Source organism: Cololabis saira, chromosome 11 (genome assembly GCF_033807715.1).
Source record: "Cololabis saira isolate AMF1-May2022 chromosome 11, fColSai1.1, whole genome shotgun sequence".
NCBI classification, from domain to species: Eukaryota; Metazoa; Chordata; class Actinopteri; order Beloniformes; family Belonidae; genus Cololabis; species Cololabis saira.
In genome coordinates, this window is record NC_084597.1 from 942,578 (window position 1) to 963,733 (window position 21,156).

Genomic DNA, 21,156 nt, shown 5'->3' on the forward strand with positions numbered 1-21,156 from the left:
AGATGCTGTAGATGATGTGGAGGACAGGAAAACCACATTATTTGGTGGTCACAGTAAAAGTTAGAATAAGTATATAAATAGTATATAAAATAAAGCGAGTGAGTGGCAGCACGCCGTTGCTGCGCTAAACGCCGTGAGTTCCCCGGCGCAACAGGGGGACACGTCCCCCCGTCTTTTCAAAATCATGTTTTTTTCCCCTTACTTTTTAAAGTTTAAAAACTAGCGGTAGGCTCAGCCTTAAATTGCAAATTATCAAGACACTGTATGAAAGCGATACGAGGACAGCCCCGCAGCCCCGCTTCACCCCCCGCTCCCCCTCCTCCCCTCCGTCTCCCCTCAGAGCGGCTCAGGGCGGGTTTATGGTTCTGCGTCACCAACGCAGAGCCTACGGCGTAGTTGCGCGTCGCCGCGTACCCTACGCCGTAGGCTCTGCGTCGTTTTAACGCGGGGCCATAATTTAGGCACCATACACCTGCACGTAAAGGTTTCACGCGCGCGTAAAACTCATATATATGAAAAAAAATCTGAGTCCCTTTAGGGGCTCCGTGGGGCTCCCTAAACGCAGCCCCTCATTTGTTCTGTCCTAAAGCGGTGGGTGAAGAAGAGGCTGCAGCTCCAGCAGCACCAGAGTCCTGACTGACTGAGCTTCACACACAGAGGGACACGATCAGCGCTATTTTATTTTATTTTATTATTTTATTATTTTAAGTCTGATATATGTTGTTGTTGATATAAGAGTATGACATGAATCTGGCTTCATTTCACCACCTCACAGCCTGCGTCGCCAGTTCCCCGTGTCTTAAGTAAATTCTTACGGTAGGGTCCGAGTTGCCGTAAAGATAAGCTGATTTTTCGGTTAGTTTTTTCTTTTTAGATCCAAGGATTTGCGTAGAAGGCGGCTTCCGCAACTTTCAGGCGCTTTTTCTGCGCAAGCAAGCTTTATAGATGAGGCCCCTGGTGCTGTTGTGCTAAATGTTAGCCAGTATTGACAGATTTACAATAGATATCGTATTTGTAAGATAATTAAAATATTATTAGGGCCCGAGCACTGACAGTGCGAAGGCCCTATTGTATCTGTACCGATTATTATTTTTTTCTTTCTTTCTTTTTTATTTTTTCAACGAAAGGAGGGCCTTTTTTCCCCCTAAATGTGCCCCAAAAATCGCCAAATTTTGCACGCAAGCCAGGCCTGGTGAAACATTTGATATTTAATGGTTTGCATTAATGGGCGTGGCAAAATGGCTCAACAGCGCCGCCTAGAAAACTTTGTGCCTCAAGCCCCACAATACGGTTTGATGTACATGCACGAAAATCGGTACACACCTGTATCATGTCACAACTTAAAGAAAAGTCTTTTGGCCCCATGGCTGAAGCCAATAAAGACATCAATAACAAGTGCCTGTCTCAAGGACACCCAAAGATTTGCCACGGCATCAGTTGTTTTCAAGTGTAGGACTGTGCACGTAGACCAATGTCCACGTTAAGTGCCCTCTCCTCTGTTTTAATCTTGCCAACTTGTAGGTTTTACACAATCACCGACCAACTATTGCATGAGATCTACGTAAATAATGTGTTCGCTCTTTGAGCTTATCTAGCTGTTTACTATTTTGCCATCAATGGGGTGAAGGCACAGCAGCACTTTGGACATCATGCAATCCTCCGTCCGCCGGGTGATACGAGGCAGGAAACCCTGACAAATGTATTAATGTGGCACCTTTAACTGTTTTAACAGAGACGGTTTGTAAGATCGGATCAATAAGAAAAGAAACGTAGGGAGGGTTGATCTCGTCAAAGACGGTAACAGCCTCGTGTGTCTTGGAACAATTTGGAACAGGGAAGATGGACCTCAGGTAGGCGCAAGGACGATACGCAAATTGGTGAAGCGTTCCTCATTTTTCCTTTGGATACGTCCACCAACTCAAATATAGTCTTATATTTGAGTTGGTCGACCGTCTGAGGTCAGCAGGCTCTCAATGGTGGACCGGTAGAAGGTAGAAGGTCAGCAGCTCTCTATGGTGGACCGGTAGAAGGTAGAAGGTCAGCAGCTCTCTATGGTGGAACAGTAGAAGGTAGAAGGTAGAAGGTCAGCAGCTCTCTATGGTGGAACGGTAGAAGGTAGAAGGTCACCAGCAGCTGTGTGTTCAGGTTGTCCTTCCTTCCCCCTCAGGAAGTGCAGCCGCTGCTGAGCCTTCTTCACCAGTGCAGTGGTGTTGACAGACCAGGAGAGGTCTGCAGTGATGTGGACGCCCAGGAACTTGAAGGACTGCACTTGCTCCACACAATCACCGTTGATGTGCAAGGGGACGGGGGCGGCTCTGTTCCGCCTGAAATCCAGGATGAGTTCCTTGGTTTTGGTGGTGGTCAGTGCCAGGTTGTTCAGTGCCAGGTTGTTCAGTGCACACCACTCACCAAGTTTAAGGACCTCATCTCTGTAGGCCGCCTCGTTTCCCCCTGTGATCAGCCCCACCACCGTTGTGTCATCAGCAAACTTCACAATGATGTTCTCTGGGTGGGCGGGGCAGCAGTCCGATGTGTAGAGCGAGTACAGTAGTGGGCCCAGCACACAGCCCTGAGGAGAGCCAGTGCTGAGCCCCAGGTGGGTGGTGGGAGCCCCAGGTGGGTGGTGGGAGCCCCAGGTGGGTGTTGGGAGCCCCAGGTGGGTGGTGGGAGCCCCAGGTGGGTGTTGGGAGCCCCAGGTGGGTGGTGGGAGCCCCAGGTGGGTGTTGGGAGCCCCAGGTGGGTGGTGGGAGCCCCAGGTGGGTGTTGGGAGCCCCAGGTGGGTGTTGGGAGCCCCAGGTGGGTGTTGGGAGCCCCAGGTGGGTGGTGGGAGCCCCAGGTGGGTGTTGGGAGCCCCAGGTGGGTGCTGGGAGCCCCAGGTGGGTGTTGGGAGCCCCAGGTGGGTGGTGGGAGCCCCAGGTGGGTGTTGGGAGCCCCAGGTGGGTGGTGGGAGCCCCAGGTGGGTGTTGGGAGCCCCAGGTGGGTGGTGGGAGCCCCAGGTGGGTGGTGGGAGCCCCAGGTGGGTGTTGGGAGCCCCAGGTGGGTGGTGGGAGCCCCAGGTGGGTGGTGGGAGCCCCAGGTGGGTGGTGGGAGCCCCAGGTGGGTGGTATTAGCCCCAGGGTTGATAGCTTGGGGATTAGAATGTCCGGTATTATTGTGTTAAGTAGAGTAACAACGCCACTGCACTCTAAGGAATCACTCAAACGTTCTCAATGTTGGGTTTGCACAGCAATCAAAATATAAGCACACAAAAAACAAAAGGGGTCACTAAATGTTAGTGCGATAACTTCCCCCAAACCGGCGGCCACTAAGGCACTGTTAAATATTGCACTTAGCCCAACTAAAATTAATAACAAAAAAAATGAAAACTAAGAAAGCAAAAAGGCCCAAAATGAGAACTAATTATTAGGAGGGGGAAAAAAGTCCTATGAACACAGACATGAGTGTTAAGTTTTGTTCCACAGGTTAAGATACAATACTTAAATAAAATACGCCATTCGACATTCTGTACCTTCAAGTAGCTTTACTAGCACCCCGACCAGCAGTTATTTTTTGTCAGAGACAGATACAGATAGTCAGACAGATAGTCCTAAATCAATACTTAATTATTCCCTTTGACACCGTCAATCCCGCTGAAACTCCTCTGAATGCAGATGAAGCTGAAAGCAGCACTGGTGCGATTTCAATGTCTGTGACCTTGAGTGACCTTGAGGCAGCTTCCTCTCACACGGGGTTCTCATTCAGAGTCAATAAAGACATCAATAACAAGTGCCTGTCTTAAGGTGACCCAAAGATTTGCCACGGCATCAGTTGTTTTCAAGTGTAGGACTGTGCACGTAGACCAATGTCCACGTTAAGTGCCCTCTCCTCTGTTTTAATCTTGCCAACTTGTAGGTTTTACACAATCACCGACCAACTATTGCATGAGATCTACGTGAATAATTTGTTCGCTCTTTGAGCTTATCTAGCTGTTTACTATTTTGCCATCAATGGGGTGAAGGCACAGCAGCACTTTGGACATCATGCAATCCTCCGTCCGCTGGGTGATACGAGGCAGGAAACCCTGACAAATGTATTAATGTGGCACTTTTAACCGTTTTATCAGAGACGGTTTGTAAGATCGGATCAATAAGAAAAGAAACGTAGGGAGGGTTGATCTCGTCAAAGACGGTAACAGCCTCGTGTGTCTTGGAACAATTTGGAACAGGGAAGATGGACCTCAGGTAGGCGCAAGGACGATACGCAAATTCGTGAAGCGTTCCTCATTTTTCCTTTCGATACGTCCACCAACTCAAATGTAGTCTTATATTTGAACTCAGTCTCAGACTGTCGACCAACTCAAATATAGTTTTATATTTGAGTTGGTCGACCGTCTGAAACTGTCTGACCTGAGTTTATTTGCAGATTTTACCTAGAATGTTCCATCAGTTACAAGAATCCACAATCTTTCTCCAAAGAAAAGAAAATCTTCATCACAGAGCCTTTTTTGGAGTAAGAAGTTTTGTATTTTGCATCAAGCACAAAACCTTTAGGCTTCACCGAAAGCTCTGGTTACACTTAGACTTACAGGAAGCACAGGGGGATGTGCTAGTTTCAGATTTTGTCATTTGCCAATAAGTGGTATGCAGTCCCTGAACTCTTACTTCAGTCACTGTGCCCCCTCACTTTCTTCTTTGGCGTTAAACAAATTTCCCGAAAGCGAACTATTGCAAAGGAGAGATTGCAAACATGAGCTGAGTGTGTCCTGTGTGTTTTCCTCTAACTCAGAGGGGGTCTTTTTTAGACATTTTCACTGTCAACTGCAGATTCTGGTGTTTTCCTCTTTGCAGCAAGTTTAAACAAATCCTCCTCCATTACACTATCCTCCTCTCCATCCAACACAGACTCAGCCATCCCGGTGGCAGTCTGTCCAGTCAGCCCCTTCAACAGAGCCTGACTTCCAGACTGCCATCTCGCTCTGTACACCGGTCGCTTCGCTCTGCGCAAAAACCAGCGCCCCACTTTGTGCCTCGCCCAGCGCCTCACCCGGCGCTTCGCCCGGCCCCCGCAAGGAATATCTGAATAAAATTAAGATTGTCTGAATTCGGTTTTTTTCTGTTCTGTGTGCTGAGTCACCCCCCCCCCCCCCCCCCCTATAGTACTGAACCCTTTTTTTTTTCTCTAGTACTGAACCTGACACTGCCCCCCCACCCCCTCCACACACACACACACACACACACTCGCACGCACGCACGCACGCACGCACACACGCACGCACGCACACAGCAAATAACCCAGAATAAATGCTATAACTTTTGAATGGTTTGATAGAGAGTTGTGGGTGGTGTCATCGGACTCTGTATTGAGTCCTTGACCTTCATTGGTGCAAATTAGCCCCGGCCCTTCTTCTGATTGGTCGATATGTGATAGTTCCTTCTTTCTGCAATAACTTTTGAATGGTTTGATATAGGAAATGTCATCAAAATCGCAATCATCCGGCAGTAGTCCCGTGGCAGTTCAAAATTTCCAGGGAATTTTGTGTCTAGTTAGTGCCTCTGGCTGCGCCAGAGGCACTCCTCCCCATTCAAAGCGGATGGGAGAAAGTTGACAAAAAAAAAGCCAAAAATTCACCTTTTTTCTGAGTCACCTAACTTTCTCATACTTGCACGTAGAAATGTCATTCAAACTTCAAAACGCAGGAAAACTTCTCTTCTCTCTCCAAACCTGAAACAGTTTTTTCCTAAGATGTACACTTTTCAAGATATGAGCACTCAAGCCAGGCCTGGAAATCACTTTTTTGTCAAATCTAGAGTGCGAGTGTCATTTTCTAGAGTGCGAGAGACAGTAAAAAAAAATAAAAGTAAAAGCTAGACAAATCATTTTTGGTCAATGTAAACAAAAGTTTTCTTCAAAAAAATCTCACTTTGTTTTCAAACTGCCGTTACTCACGCATCCGCTCACGTAGCGGTTCCGTTAGCGGTTGTTAGCGGTCCCGTTAGCGATCCCGTTAGCGGCTCGGTTACTGATCCCGTTAGCGGCTCGGTTAGCGGTCCCGTTAGCGATCCCGTTAGCGGTCCCGTTAGTGGTTCCGTTAGCTGGACAAATATTTTTTTGTCAAAATGTAGACATAGGTGTTGGGATTCATAATATGTGACTTTCACAGGCGGGGTATGCACAAAATTTTAACGGGGGGGCTAACAGCCACGCCAATTCCTGCCTCGGTCTCCATTGACTGTAATGTGATAAAAAGTTTTCTTAAAAAAAATCTCACTTTGTTTTCGTACTGCCGTTACTCACACATTTTAAAGAATATCTGGATAAAATTAAGATTGTCAGAATGTGCCGGGTTCTGTGTCTCTCACGATGTCTTTATCTTTCTGCTAGGAGCTACGGTTTTCTCACAAATCAGAGTTATTTGAGAACTTTCACAAGGCAAAAGCTGGGGTTTTCTCAAAGCGAACCCGGAACCTTCCTCATGTCGAGGTTCTTGTTGCCGGGGCAACCAGAGCACAGCTGTTGACTGATTAGGCTGACCCAGGACTGGTCACATGACCCGGTCAGTAAAGACTTCATATACTATAACCTGGAAAATGGAGAAATCTGAACCCTGACCTTTTGACCTTAGATGATCAACAGTCCTGCTGGGAACCGGTTCATGGGATATAAATGTATATTCTTATTATTATTATACATATAAATATTTACATTTGTATATTATATATATACAAATTAGCCCCGCCTCTTCTTCTGATTGGCCGATATGTTATAGTCCAATATCTTTTGAATGGTTTGACATAGAGAGTCATGGGTGGTGTCATAGGACTCAGTATCAAGTCCTTGACCTTCATTGGTGCAAATTAGCCCCGCCCCTTCTTCTGATTGGCCGATATGTTATAGTCCAATATCTTTTGAATGGTTTGACATAGAGAGTCATGGGTGGTGTCATCAGACTCTGTATCGAGTCCTTGACCTTCATTGGTGCAAATTAACCCCGCCCCTTCTTCTGATTGGCCGATATGTGAGTCATTCACCTTTATTGCTTGCAAAATGCAATAATGTACACAAATGTGCAGCAGCCCGCCGTGGCACTCTCGAAATTTCTGCGAGGAAATTGTCTATTTATGGGCATGCCAAGTAGTGGCATGACCATATTGCAATCGTCCAGAATGGCCCAAATGGCAATGTTGCTAGCATTTTGCTAACAAGCTAAAGTCGCAAAAGTCCCACTGCGCACCAGCGGGTGTACAGCATGACCCCGCTCTGATGTGGAAAAAAAAATCCCCAAAAAATACAACACGGCCCGAAAAACCTGAAAAATTAAGGCGATATATTAGTATACAGAAAAGGTTTCCCTTCTCTTCCTTATTATGGGCATGCCAAGTAATGGCATGACCATATTGCAATCGTCCAGAATGGCCCAAAGGGCAATGTTGCTAGCATTTTGCTAACAAGCTAAAGTCGCAAAAGTCACGTCACACCAGCGGGTGTACAGCATGACCCCGCTCTGATGTGGAAAAAAAAATCCCCAAAAAATAAAACACCCCTGAAAAAATGAGGAAAAACATGAAAATGAAGGCGATATTATGGTATACAGAAAAGATTTCCCTTTTCTTATTATTATTCCGCACTTTTTTTCGTCCGTTAATACGGCCCGAACCGCAACATGCACCCATGCATGCCATACATCGTTGGATGCGTCTCCATCGTGCCTCGATGGGCATTACTTTTCTCAGTAATAGGGGTTACCGTGGCAACGCTAGTTGCCAAAAAGCAACAAAAAAGGCGAAAATTCGGACGCTTATTGCTCGGCCGAACTTTATTGTAGAGACATCGTTCAAACTTTCAATCACTCGGCCCGATTGGCACAAACGCACAGTACAACCTCATTTTGCCAATTATTACAGTTTTTGCGATATTGACCTTTCATTTATTTATTTTTTCCCGTTTGAATTTGGATGCTTGTTGCTAGGCAACAGGTAATCGTAGAGACATCGTACAAATGTTTCCCGACTCGGCACGCTGTGGACGTAAACATATTCAAATTTCATGAAACTGTGATTTAAGGAATTTTTTTTGGCAAAATCCATGCCAAATGGCCCCATTCATTCAGATGGGGTTTTTTACCATGGTGAAAAAAAAACCTATACGTTAACGTAGCCTGAACCGGAACGTGCACCCATGCATGGCATACATCATTAGGTGTGTCTCCATCGTGCCTCGATGGGCATTACTTTTCTCACTCAAAAGCGTTACCGTGGGGACGCTAGAAGCAAAAAAGCGCGCACCATTATTTACTCTTGGGAGCACAGGATTGAATGCAATACAACCGTAAACACCTCAAACTGACATAGAACCACCTCAAACACAACCACTACAGCCCCAAACCAAAGCAGCGAGAGGGGACGAATGGGCATTAGGGCATGCCCATATCAAAATTTCCAGAAATTTTCTAGTTAGTGCCACGGCTGCGCCAAGAGGCACTCCTCCTCCATAGCTCTGCAATGGAGGAGGAGTGCCTCTGGCGATGTTATCCTGTGGGTTTATTTTTCTTAATATTATTCATTTTCCGGACAGATTTCGGTTCGCTACTCCTCCAACAGCTTTGAGAAAACGCAAAAAGTAAAAACGTAGAAACGTGCGCCTTAAGCGGGAATCGTGTGCTATGACTTTTATTAGCGATTGGCGTGCACGTTTTTCCGCAACGTGCACAAACGTGCGCTTTTAGCGCCATCCGGAATGCATTGGGAGAACTTTGGGGCCTCACCACTCGCACACCGTTACTCGAAAAATTCTGAACCGATCTAGAAAGTTGTATGCCCTGAATTTAACTACAGTCCTGTGGATTTTCAGAGCGATGGCACAAATAGTTTTTGCACGAAGTGCAAAAACATTTCCAAATTTCCAAACTAATGGGGAACTCATTTCCCCATGTATTTCTATGGCCCCATTCAAAGCGGATGGGAAAATGTCGAGAAAAAAGACAAAATTCACCTTTTTTCTGAGTCACGTATCTTTCTCATACTTGCATGTAGAACTGTCATTCAAACTTCAAAACGGAGGAAAACTTCTCTTCTCTCTCCAAACCTGAAACTGTTTTTTCCTAAAATGTACTTTTCAAGATATGAGCGCTCAAGCGAGGACTGGAAATCACTTTTTTGTCAAATCTAGAGTGAAGTTCTAATTGTTTAGAGTGAGAGAAACATTCAAAAAAATTACCATAATTTTTATTTGTAACTCGAGCTCACGGCCGAACCGTAAAAGCTATAAGATCATTTTTGGTCAGAATGTAGACATAGATGTTGAGATTCATAAAATGTGACTTTGACAGGGGGGGGTATGCACAAAATTTAAACGGGGGGGCTAACAGCCACGCCAAATCCTGCCTCGGTCTCCATTGTCTGCAATGTAAAAAAAAGTTTTCTTCAAAAAAATCTCACTTTGTTTTCAAACTGCCATTACTAACACATTTCAAGGAATATCTGAATAAAAATAAGATTGACAGAATCTGCTGGGTTCTCAGTCTCTCACGATGTTTTAGTTTTTCTGCCAAGAGCTACGGTTTGATCACAAAGTGGAGTGATTTGAGGCTTGTCACAACCGAAAATCTAGCTTCTAGAAGGTTCTCTTTGCTGAGTCATTCCCGCTCCCTCTGTATATAGTAGGCTTCTGAACCTGTAATGAACCTGACCTGAACCCCAACACACACACACACACACACACACACACACACACACACACACACACACACGCATATATACATACACGGTAGGTGTTATTATGGGATGGCAGGTGTTTAGCCTGTCTGTTAGCGGTTCTGTTAGCGACCCCGTTAGCGGTACCATTAGCGGTCCCGTTAGCGGTCCTGCTAGCGATCCTGTTAGCGGTCCCGTTAGTGGTCCCGTTAGCGGTTCTGTTAGCGGTCCCATTAGCGGTCCAGTTAGCGGTCCCGTTAGCGGTTCCGTTAGCGGTTCTGTTAGCGACCCCGTTAGCGGTCCTGTTAGCGGTGCTGTTAGCGATCCTGTTAGCGGTCCCATTAGCGGTCCCATTAGCGGTCCCGTTAGCGGTTCTGTTAGCGACCCCGCAGCGGTTCCGTTAGCGGTTGTTAGCGGTCCCGTTAGCGATCCCGTTAGCGGCTCGGTTAGTGATCCCGTTAGCGGCTTGGTTAGCTGTCCCGTTAGCAGTCCCGTTAGCGATCCCGTTAGCGACCCCGTAGCGGTTCCGTTAGCGGTTGTTAGCGGTCCCGTTAGCGATCCCGTTAGCGGCTTGGTTAGTGATCCCGTTAGCGGCTCAGTTAGTGGTCGCGTTAGCGGTCCCGTTAGCTGGACAAATATGTTTTTGTCAAAATGTAGACATAGGTGTTGGGATTCATAAAATGTGACTTTCACAGGCGGGGTATGCACAAAATTTAAACGGGGGGGCTAACAGCCACGCCAATTCCTGCCTCGGTCTCCATTGACTGTAATGTGATAAAAAGTTTTCTTAAAAAAAATCTCACTTTGTTTTCGTACTGCCGTTACTAACACATTTTAAGGAATTTCTGAATAAAATTAAGATTTTCAGAATGTGCCGGGTTCTGTGTCTCTCATGGTCTCCCTATTTTTCTGCTAGGAGCTATGGTTTTCTCACAAATCTTATTTTAGAGTTATTTTAGAACTTTCACAAGGCAAAATCTGGGGTTTTCTCAAAGCGAACCCGGAACATTCCTCATTTCGAGGTTGTTGTTGCCCCTAGCAACCAGAGCACAGCTGCTGATGATTAGACTGAGCCAGACTGGTCACATGACCCAGTCACTACAGACTTCATATACTTTAACCTGGAAACTTTTACTTTTACTTTTCTCAGTCAAAAGTGTTACCGTGACAACGCTAGATGCCAAAAAGTAAAAGAAAGGCGAAAATTCGGACGCTTATTGCTCGACTGAACTTTATCGTAGAGACATCGTTCAAACTTTCAAACACTCGGCCCGATTGGCACTAACGGACCGTACAACCTCATTATACTAATTATTACAGTTTTTGCGAAATGTACCTTTTATTTATTTTTTAATTTCCATTTGACTTTAGACGCTTGTTGCTAGGCAACAGGTTATCGTAGAGACATCGTACAAATGTTCCCAGACTCGGCACGCTGTGGCCTTCGACATATTCTAATTTCATGAAGCTGCAATTTAAGGAAATTTTACGTCAAAATCAATTTCAAATGGCCCCATTCATTCGGATGGGGTTTTTTACCACAGTGAAAAAAAAACCTATCCGTTAACGTAGCCTGAACCGCAACGTGCACCCATACATGGCATACATCGTTAGATGCGTCTCCATCGTGCCTCGATGGGCATTACTTTTCTCAGTCAAAAGCGTTACCGTGGGGACGCTAGACGCCAAAAAGCGCACCCCATTAATAACTATTGGAAGTACAGGAATTAATGAAATGCAACCGTAAACACCTCAAACTGACATAGAACCACCCCGAACACAATCACTACAGCCCCAAACCAAAGCATCAAGAGGGGTCGAATGGGCAGTAGGGCATGCCCATATCAAAATTTCCTGAAATTTTCTAGTTATTGTTATTATTATACTGACATTTAGTTGAATTCACTTTTTAAATATATTATATGGCTCTCACTGAAATACATTTGCAAATGTTTTGCTTTCATCGCTCTTTTAGTCAAAAAGGTTCCTGAGCCGTGGTGTGTAAAGAAGATTAGAGTGGTGTTTGATTGTGCTGCATCATTTCAAGGAACATCCCTGGACACAAAGCTGCTGCAAGGACCCGATCTTACCATTGATCGGAGGAATCACCAGATTCAGGAAAGAACCTGTAGTGTTGTCCCGATCGATCGGCCGTCACTGCAAGCGAATCTAACATGGTTTAAATATCGCATTTTGTTAATTAATAAAACTTTCAGATGCTTGGTAGTTTTTCAGTTTGTTAATGATTCATTGGACAGTGTTTGTACATGTTAATCTCGGTTGGAGATGTTTTTTACTACTTTGGATTTTTTGCCAGTGTTGCACAGTGATAATGTTTGTCAATTCAATTCAATTTTATTTATATAGCGTCTAATACAACAGAGTTGTCTCTAGACGCTTTCCAGAGACCCATACCCAGAACATGACCCCCGAGCAGTTATTACATAAACAATGGCAGGTAAAAACTCCCCTAGTGGGAGAAAAACCACATTTTTTGTTTTTAACCTCCGGACTTGTTTACATCATTAGGCTTCTAGGAAATGTTTTTCATTTGAATCTCTAAATGAGGACTTTGCATTTCAGATTGTTTTGTTTTGCTGATATAATGCACAGTTGTGTCATAAATAAAGGAGCTAATGGTTAATATTTTGGTTGCTTATTTATAACATCAAACTGGCTACAATGGACTGAAATGCTTAATATAATATTCAAATAAGGAAATCTTGGTGGAAAGTGGTGTTTTGTCATTACAGCGTGTTTTATTAAAAGTAGGTCAATATCAACTTTATTAAATTTGCACAATACATGGTTTCAACATGAACTTGCATTTAGAATAATATTTCTTCATCTGAATATTATATTTAACTTTTTCCCACTCCTGTAAAAGTCGCCCAAAACGCCTATCCAAGTTAAACCCAAAGTAAATCTCATTCATTTCATTTTCATTTTCATTTTATTCTTTATTTTCATTCAAAAAACAAAACAATTCAATACAAACACAAATACAAATGTTCCTAACTTATGAATGAAAAGGGAGCAGAAAGAAGAAGAATCTTATCTGATCTGCCCCTTTCACAAATAACATCATTTAATAATAATTAAAAAAAAAAAAAAAAACTAAGTGAATAAAAACAACTAAAATAAAATTAAAATAACATTAAATAAAATTACCACCGCCTACGGGTATGTCAATCAAACTCAACATTTTTCGTTATATTTCCTTAACATACAGGTTTTAATTGTTCTTTTAAATGTAATTTTTGATTTTAAATGTAATTTTTGATTATCTAAAGTTGTTCTTGAACCGTTTCAAGTTCATGGTTCTGGTTCTTTTGAAAGGAAACACTGAAGTTTTTCCCCCAACTGTCAGAATCACTTTAACTGCTACTATTATTCAGTAATTTAAGTTTGAACACACTGAAATAGAAGGTTTTTATTAGTTTTGTAACCAGATGTTGCAGATGAATCTGTGTGTTTTTAGCTCCAAAACACACAGAGACTCAGCCTGAAGTCTTATCTAGTGCAAGTTCAAATATGATAACAATACCACAAAAAATGAGTATTTTACACATGTTTTTGTAAGATTATGTCTAACAAAAAGTTTTATTATAAGAATAATGTCCCATGGGCATAACTTTTGAACGGTTGAACGTACGATCTCAAGACCTACATCGTTGGTTTCAGCATTTCATTTGCTAAATCAGTGGTCGGCAACCCAAAATGTTTTAGAGCCGCATTGGACCAAAAACACAAAAAACGAATATGTCTGGAGCCGCAAATAATGAAAAGTCTTGTATAAGCCTGAGAATGAAGAACAGCCACCTGGCTGGCGCCCCCTGCTGGTAGAAACGCACTATTTAAATGACATATTTTGCTCAACTAACATAACTAAGCATAAATTACACAGAAACACGAGCAAATATATATATATATATATATATATATATATATATATATATATATATATATATATATATATATATATATATATATATATATATATATATATATGTATATAAGAAAGAAATATGGATTTAATCCAGATTTAAAGTAATTAAACCTTCATATTGTTTAGTTTTTATATATTTTAAGGATTTAAAGTAATTCAACTTTCATATTGTTTAGTTTGTATATGTTTTAAGGATTTAAAGTAATTAAACCTTCATATTATTTAGTTTTTATATATTTTAAAGATTTTTTTTTTTAATGTTTTAATTTCTTTTTTTTAATTGTAGTTTTCTATTTGTTAATACGTGAATTATTCAAGTTTACTCCACTTTTTTTGTATATTTTTTCATTTAATCAGAATTTAAATGACTCAGCATAAATTACATAGAAACACCAGCAACAATATTAAAACAAAAAAATAAAATAAAAAGGATTTAATCCGGATTTAAAGTAATTAAACCTTCATATCGTTTAGTTTTTACCTATTTTAAGAATTTTATTTTTTTGAATCCTCTTTTTCTCCTCAGTTATTTTTTTCTTTTTCTCTTTGGCCGGTTTGTTTCTACCAGCTCCTGCTGGCGCCCCCTGCTGGTAGAAACGTGTGTCTGTTTGTTTCTACCAGCTCCTGCTGGCGCCCCCTGCTGGTAGAAACGTGTGTCTGTTTGTTTCCAACAGCTCCTGCTGGCGCCCCCTGCTGGTAGAAACGTGTGTCTGTTTGTTTCCAGCAGCTCCTGCTGGCGCCCCCTGCTGGTAGAAACGTGTGTCTGTTTGTTTCCAACAGCTCCTGCTGGCGCCCCCTGCTGGTAGAAACGTGTCTGTTTGTTTCCAACAGCTCCGGCCTGGCGCCCCCTGCTGGTAGAAACGTGTGTCTGTTTGTTTCTACCAGCTCCTGCTGGCGCCCCCTGCTGGTGGAAACGTGCGTCTGTTTGTTTCCAACAGCTCCGGCCTGGCGCCCCCTGCTGGTGGAAACGTGCGTCGCAGCTCCGACGCTAATCTTTAACACAAATGTTAAAATGTAATGTTTATTCTACACATTTTTACAGCATTGGAATTAAACGTTAAGAATGTTTGTGTCATGTTTGTCCTACAGAAACCATGTTAAAACTAAAAATATATCTCCCTCCTCCATCTTTTTCCATTTTCAAACATTTGTGTAAAAGCTCCAGGAGCCACTAGGGCGGCGCTAAAGAGAGAAAAAAAGAAGAAAAAAAGGAAATAAAGAACAAAAAAAGGAAAAATATGAAAACATGAAAAAAGGAAGACAAAAAGGATAAAAAAGGAAAAAAAGAAAAAAGAAAAAAAGGAAAAAGAGAAAAAAGGAATGAAAAGAGAAAAAAGGAAAAAAGGAAAAAAAGAAGAAAAAGGAAAAAGAGGAAAAAAGAAAAAAAAGAGAAAAAGGAAAAAAGAGAAAAAAAGGATAAAAAGAGAAAAAGAGAAAAAAGAAAAAAGGATAAAAAAGGAAGAAAAAAGGAAACAAAAGGTCAAACATTTGTGTAAAAGCTCCAGGAGCCACTAGGGCGGCGCTAAAGAGAGAAACAAAGAAGAAAAAAAGGAAATAAAGAACAAAAAAAGGAAAAATATGAAAACATGAAAAAAGGAAGACAAAAAGGATAAAAAAGGAAAAAAAGAAAAAAGAAAAAAAGGAAAAAGAGAAAAAAGGAATGAAAAGAGAAAAAAGGAAAAAAGGAAAAAAAGAAGAAAAAGGAAAAAGAGGAAAAAAGAAAAAAAAGAGAAAAAGGAAAAAAGAGAAAAAAAGGATAAAAAGAGAAAAAAAGAGAAAAAAGAAAAAAGGATAAAAAAGGAAGAAAAAAGGAAACAAAAGGTCAAACATTTGTGTAAAAGCTCCAGGAGCCACTAGGGCGGCGCTAAAGAGAGAAAAAAAAAGAAAAAAAGGAAATAAAGAAGAAAAAAATGAAAAAAATGAAAAAAGGAAGAAAAAAAGGATAAAAAAGGAAAAAAAAGAAAAAAGAAGAAAAAAAAGGAAAAAGAAAAAAAGGAATGAAAATAGAAAAAAGGAAAAAAGAGGGAAAAAGATAAAAAAAAGGGAATAAAAGGAAAAAAATGATAAAAAGAGAAAAAAGGATGAAAAAAAGAAGAAAAAATGATAAAAAAGGAAGAAAAAGGTCAAACATTTGTGTGTAAAAGCTCCAGGAGCCACTAGGGCGGCGCTAAAGAGAGAAAAAAAGAAGAAAAAAAGGAAATAAAGAACAAAAAAAGGAAAAATATGAAAACATGAAAAAAGGAAGACAAAAAGGATAAAAAAGGAAAAAAAGAAAAAAGAAAAAATGATAAAAAAGGAAACAAAAGGTCAAGCATTTGTGTAAAAGCTCCAGGAGCCACCAGGGCGGCGCTAGAGAGCCGTAAGTGGCTCTAGAGCCGCGGGTTGATGATTCCTGCTCTAAACAACTGCACCATCTTCTGGGCGAATGCCTTTACAGCTGGATTTTAATCTGGTTATATTTATATATATATATATATATATATATATATATATATATATATATATAAATAAATATATATATATACAATTATATGGTATCATATTGAACAAAAATAAATCCTGTATCAGGTTTTCAGTAACGTCACCTCCGATCCCGTTTATCTGATTTTCACATTTATTTTTCCGATGAATCTCTAGTTGATAAAGTCGACACATTCAAATATCTTGGACTTTGGACCCGGAACTTTAACCTTTAAACCTCACGTTGATTATTCTGTTAAAAAAGCTTCACTTTACCGTTAGATCAACTGTTTCACTTCCTGTCAGAAAAAGCTTCATTTCTCATCAAACTCCCACTGGTTGATTATGCAGATATTGTTTATCAGAATACTCCAGATCTTAAACCTCTGACTGTATAATTTAATTCATTATGTAGATTTGTGTTACGTTGTCCTTTCAGAACATCATTGTTTTATGTTTGATTATTGAACTGGTTTCAGTTTCACTGTCACTTCCTTTTTAAATGTGTTTATTTTCACTGTTTTTCCTCCATATTTAAAAGAACTCATGATTCTATATAACTCTCCGTACTCACTCAGACATATGAATTTTCCTTTTTTCTTTGTTCCTAGAATTTTAAAAGAGGTTAAAGGTAAAAGATTATTTTATTTTAAAGCTCCATCAGATTGGAATAATCTTCCCCTTTTTGCGTTCTATTACCTCTTCATTGTTTTAAGTTGTCATTTTTTCCATCTTAAAACAAATTGCCTATGTTTTTAATTTATTTATGTATTTTCTTTCCTTTTTTCTATTTATTTATTTTATTTTTCTCTGTTATGTTATATTTATCTCATTGTTTCGATTATTCAATTAGTCTACTTTGTAACTAATGTGTTAGGGTTGTGTGTGGGAGGGGGAGACAGATGTGTGTGTGTTTTATGTCATGTATGTCTAAACTGTAACGTAATATATTGTAATGTAATATATTGTAATGTTGATTGTTTTATGGGACTCCCTTGAAAATGAGATGTTACATCTCAAGGGGCTATCCTTTAAAGGAGCTGTATGTAAGAGCAATAATAAAACGAATCATAAAATGACCCCGATATGTCAACAGACATTTAAAAATCATGTTCATTTCAAATACTTATGTCACTGACAACAGCACTCAAGCCAGGATATTCCAGTTTAAAAAGAGGAGTTGCAGCCCTCAACTGATGTTTATGTTGAAGCTCCACCCTCCACCTATCTCCCAATCACCAAGTCGGTATTGTTTCTGAAGCTCCACCCTCCACCTATCTCCCAATCACCAAGTCAGTATTGTTTCTGAAGCTCCACCCTCCACCTATCTCCCAATCACCAAGTCGGTATTGTTTCTGAAGCTCCACCCTCCACCTATCTCCCAATCACCAAGTCGGTATTGTTTCTGAAGCTCCACCCTCCACCTATCTCCCAATCACCAAGTCGGTATTGTTTCTGAAGCTCCACCCTCCACCTATCTCCCAATCACCAAGTCAGTATTGTTTCTGAAGCTCCACCCTCCACCTATCTCCCAATCACCAAGTCGGTATTGTTTCTGAAGCTCCACCCTCCACCTATCTCCCAATCACCAAGTCGGTATTGTTTCTGAAGCTCCACCCTCCACCTATCTCCCAATCACCAAGTCGGTATTGTTTCTGAAGCTCCACCCTCCACCTATCTCCCAATCACCAAGTCGGTATTGTTTCTGAAGCTCCACCCTCCACCTATCTCCCAATCACCAAGTCGGTATTGTTTCTGAAGCTCCACCCTCCACCTATCTCCCAATCACCAAGTCGGTATTGTTTCTGAAGCTCCACCCTCCACCGATCTCCCAATCACCAAGTCGGTATTGTTTCTGAAGCTCCACCCTCCACCGATCTCCCAATCACCAAGTCGGTATTGTTTCTGAAGCTCCACCCTCCACCTATCTCCCAATCACCAAGTCGGTATTGTTTCTGAAGCTCCACCCTCCCCCTATCTCCCAATCACCAAGTCGGTATTGTTTCTGAAGCTCCACCCTCCCCCTATCTCCCAATCACCAAGTCGGTATTGTTTCTGAAGCTCCACCCTCCCCCTATCTCCCAATCACCAAGTCGGTATTGTTTCTGAAGCTCCACCCTCCCCCTATCTCCCAATCACCAAGTCGGTATTGTTTCTGAAGCTCCACCTATCTCCCAATCACCAAGTCAGTATTGTTTCTGAAGCTCCACCCTCCACCTATCTCCCAATCACCAAGTCGGTATTGTTTCTGAAGCTCCACCCTCCACCTATCTCCCAATCACCAAGTCAGTATTGTTTCTGAAGCTCCACCCTCCACCTATCTCCCAATCACCAAGTCAGTATTGTTTCTGAAGCTCCACCCTCCACCTATCTCCCAATCACCAAGTCAGTATAGTTTCTGAAGCTCCACCCTCCACCTATCTCCCAATCACCAAGTCAGTATTGTTTCTGAAGCTCCACCCTCCACCTATCTCCCAATCACCAAGTCAGTATTGTTTCTGAAGCTCCACCCTCCACCTATCTCCCAATCACCAAGTCAGTATTGTTTCTGAAGCTCCACCCTCCACCTATCTCCCAATCACCAAGTCAGTATTGTTTCTGAAGCTCCACCCTCCACCTATCTCCCAATCACCAAGTCAGTATTGTTTCTGAAGCTCCACCCTCCCCCTTACCCCCCAATCACCAAGTCGGTATTGTTTCTGAAGCTCCACCCTCCACCTATCCCCCAATCACCAAGTCGGTATTGTTTCTGAAGCTCCACCCTCCACCTATCCCCCAATCACCAAGTCAGTATTGTTTCTGAAGCTCCACCCTCCACCTATCTCCCAATCACCAAGTCAGTATTGTTTCTGAAGCTCCACCCTCCATCTATCTCCCAATCACCAAGTCAGTATTGTTTCTGAAGCTCCACCCTCCACCTATCTCCCAATCACCAAGTCAGTATTGTTTCTGAAGCTCCACCCTCCACCTATCTCCCAATCACCAAGTCAGTATTGTTTCTGAAGCTCCACCCTCCACCTATCTCCCAATCACCAAGTCAGTATTGTTTCTGAAGCTCCACCCTCCACCTATCTCCCAATCACCAAGTCAGTATTGTTTCTGAAGCTCCACCCTCCACCTATCTCCCAATCACCAAGTCAGTATTGTTTCTGAAGCTCCACCCTCCACCTATCTCCCAATCACCAAGTCAGTATTGTTTCTGAAGCTCCACCCTCCACCTATCTCCCAATCACCAAGTCAGTATTGTTTCTGAAGCTCCACCCTCCACCTATCTCCCAATCACCAAGTCAGTATTGTTTCTGAAGCTCCACCCTCCACCTATCTCCCAATCACCAAGTCAGTATTGTTTCTGCATCCGGGTTGCCAGCTCGGCTCTAATTATGGCAGCCATGGCAGCCTACGTTCCTGCTGCTTTCTGCAGCCTACCTGGCAACCTCTGGTCGGGGGAGGAGGGGGGGGATACACGCCGCTCAACAATATTTGGAAAGTGACTGCAGTACCAGTTTTGGACATTTCTTACAGACGGCTCCTTTAATTCTAAATTCTAAAGCTGCAATTGCCTACGTTTTTCTCGTGACAAAAAGCCAGACGTGTTCGTCCCGCCCCAACACGAGGGGACAGGAAGCTCCTGATTGGCTGGATGACCTGTCAATCAAAGCAGTGTACGCTCCATTTTAGCATCGCGCTCCCCCGTCTGAAAACGTGCAGGACGGAGTTACAGACGTGGAAACAAATAACATGTGCTTCTCCGACGACGGTGGAGATGAAGAGGCTGCTTGTGGAGATTTACTGGTATTACCGTATTGTCCCGATTATAAGACGACCCCTTTTTCAAGACTCAAGTTTGAAGAAAGACTTTTTGAACACCAAATTCAATTTTTATACAGAAAATAATTTCAGTACATCTGAAACAAATAATATATTGGAGAGAAAAAGCCTGATATTTTGCCTCATTGAAACCATCATGTTGAAGTTTGCATCATAACTTCTCCTCAGCTGCCGGTTCACCTGCCGATCTTCACCCACTTTTCTCCAGATTGTCGCTACGTTTCTCCACTTTCTGTTATCTCTTCTCTTATTTTCTTATCTTTTCTTTCTTATACTATTTTTTATTTTTCTTCTTCGTTACAGGGGTTCCTTTGGCCTGGGGAGTTAAGTTCAGCATTCACTTTAAAGATATCTGGCGCCATCTAGCGGTGTAAATGGGTATAACGTCTAGACCCCGAATGTAAGACGACCCACTTTTTCTTATTTCAATGTAAAAAACACCGTCTTATATCCCAGGACAATACGGTATAATGTATTTTGGACTAAATACTTTCAAAGTACATAATGAAAAACAAAATCTTCCCCCAGTTCCAACTAATATAGAAACATGCAGCATGTGTTTCTTCATTCTAATTCTAATACAAGACTTTTCATTTTTTGCGGCTCCAGACATTAGTTTTTTGTGTTTTTGGTCCAATATGGATCTAAAACATGTTGGGTTGCTGATCCCTGGTTTACTGGATCTACTGGACCTTTTCTGAAAGTAACCAGACGATTTTTGTGGGAATATTTTTGCCTGGACTGTTCCTGAAGCCTCAAAGGGTAAATTCTGCACAAATCTTTGTTAGTTTGTCGTGTGGATTTGTACCAGCGCTATGATTATAACCTGAAGTGGTTTATATCGTTGGAATCACAAGAATCTTAGCTTTCTAAGCAAGATTTGTTAGTTTAGATTACCTAGTTTTGTAAATTTTGGAGTGAGTGTGCACCGAATATGGACGGCCCACGGGCGGGCCGTCGGAGCGGCAACTGAGAATCGATGCAGAATCGGGGAGAAGAGAAAAAAAAAAAAAAACGATCTTTCCAACTCAGAGTAAGGACATAGTCCAGAGTAAGTGGACATGACTACGCTGACGAAAAAACGTACGAACGCAGGAAAAAACACACGTAAAAACGCACGAAAAAACGAACACACGCAAAAACGCACGCACGCACGCACATCGCACGCACATCGCACGCACGCAAAAACGCACGTAAAAAACGCACGTAAAAACGTACGAAAAAACGAACACACGCACGCAAAAACGCACG

At 42.1% G+C, this 21,156-nt stretch overlaps 1 protein-coding gene across 1 annotated transcript in view; it reads left to right on the forward strand.

The window, feature by feature from the left end:
• Positions 1-4,092: 4,092 nt before the first annotated feature.
• The window catches only part of LOC133454881 (cylicin-2-like), a 121,812-nt gene continuing 104,748 nt past the window's right edge, over positions 4,093-21,156 (forward strand). The window contains exon 1 of the mRNA XM_061733596.1: positions 4,093-4,220. The gene's annotated coding sequence lies outside the window, so the exon portion shown is untranslated. The remainder of the gene's footprint in view (positions 4,221-21,156) is intronic.